Consider the following 2,181-nt stretch of genomic DNA (forward strand, 5'->3'; position numbering starts at 1 on the left):
CGATTTTTCGCACTCCCAAGTGCAAATACTTTCCAAAACTGCTTCACGGTTCTTCACCTTGCATCATGCCCAGGGCTGAGGAAGTTCAGTGATGTGGAGATTCTGGACACGTGGCGGCCAAATACAAAGCAGCTGTAAGCAGGAAGGCCACCAGACAAAGTACTGGAAGTAGAGTAAGTGCTGCAATCTGTGTGATGAGGACACCTGGACAAGACCTACCTACAAACGCAGCCTCAGTTACACACAGGCAGAAATAATCAAGGAGGAACAGGAGGAAGGAACAGCAAACATGTCTGCTGCAAAGTTACAAAATGTAAACCACATTGACTCCTAAAGAGTGAACTAACAGCCATATACACCGAGAGTGTATCGGGTGGTAAATGACCGGGTTGGATTTGTCCTGCATTTTGTGTGCAGGACATACCTGAGCAATTTCCACATTGCCATGTAGATGCCAGTATTGTAGCTGTACTGGAACAGCTTGGCTAGGGGAGCGGCAAGTTCTGAAGCACAGGTCTTCAATTCTATTTTCGGAATGTTTTCAGGGCCTTTGCAGTATCTAATGCCTTCCGCCGATTCTTGATATCACGTGGAGTGAATCATATTAACTGATGACTGGCATCTGTGATGCTGGCGACATCAAAACGAGGCCAAGATGGAACATCCACTCAGCAGTTTTGGCTGAAGATGGATGCAAATGCTTCAGCCTTGTCCTTTGCACTGATGTGCTGGGCTCCCCCATCATTGAGGATGGGGATATCTGATGTAATCTGATCATGCGTTATCCTCTTTAATACATCCTGAGCGTTCTCTATCCTATCTGATAGATCCTGACCCTTCCTTAAACACTTTGAATCTCCTTTAGCTCATGATCTTCTCTAATATGCTCTGTTATTTCTTTGATATACTCTGAGAATCCCTTACTGTCACTGTACACACTTATAGTCTTTAGATCCTCTGGTTAACATATTAACCCCTTATATTCCCTCTCAGCCTCTATAATCCCCATGTCCTTGTGAATTCACTAAGAAACACTTAGACTCTCTGAAACTATGAGAAAAGTGTTTTGTAAGCCATGGCACAGATCGATGTGTGTGGAAACGGCTGACTTTACAGCATGTGCAGGAAAATAAAGAGCAAACTTGTGTGTGTGAGAAGCACACAGATAGGGTGTGCCTGGAGCTGCACACTTACTTATTTAGAGATACAGCACTGAAGCAGGCCCTTCGGCCCACCGAGTCTGTGCTGACCATTAACCACCCACAATCCTACACTAATTCAATATTCTTACCACATCCCCACCTATCTATATATTTCCCTACCACCTACCAATACTAGGGGCAATTTATGATGGCCAATTTACCTATCAACGTGCAAGTCTTTGGCATGTGGGAGGAAACCAGTGCATGCAGAGGAAACACACGCCGACAGAGGATGAACATGCAAACTCCACACAGGCAGCTCCCAGAATTGAACCCAGTTCGCTGGAGCTGTGAGGCTGCGCTGCTAACCACTGCACCACTGTGCCACCCACTTGGGACAAGTAAACAAAAAAAAGGAAACCGTTTACGTGAAAGCAGAATATTAAAAACAGACACTGCTGGAAACATTCAGCAGGTCAGGCAGCATCTGTGGAGAGATATTCCTTTCACCAGGATACAATTATCCACTTTGATACTTCACATAGCTCCGATCTTATACTCTCCACATCTCCCTGCAGGAAGTGTTTGGGCTGAAATGATGGTTTTGTAGATTTGAGCAAACAGAGTAAGGCAGCAATACATAACTCCCCCACTGCGGCCTGGGGAAGGATGGAACTCAGATTCAGGAATCTTGGATGTGTTGATAAAAGGAATAAAAGAACACATTCTTCTTCAACACAATAACCATGAGGATGGAATTCAAAACCATGTGTGCAGATGTAATGGATTCATGGGCCGTCGACTGAACCTCTCGGCCACATCGTCCCAGGAACACGGCTCAGAAAGTTCTCATATTTCCTTCATTCTCATTACAAAGCCCTGGACTCAGAGAGCGCACAGCAAGAAAACTCACTTTTAATTACCAGTCATCAGTGCCAGAATTTAATCTCTATTCGCGTGGTTATGTGGATTTATGTTCCAGTCTTATGAGCGACGGGGTTTCCAATTCCAATGCTGTCATAACTTGTGTTATATCGTC

The sequence above is a fragment of the Heterodontus francisci genome, unplaced genomic scaffold, assembly GCF_036365525.1.
Source record: "Heterodontus francisci isolate sHetFra1 unplaced genomic scaffold, sHetFra1.hap1 HAP1_SCAFFOLD_526, whole genome shotgun sequence".
NCBI lineage: Eukaryota > Metazoa > Chordata > Chondrichthyes > Heterodontiformes > Heterodontidae > Heterodontus > Heterodontus francisci.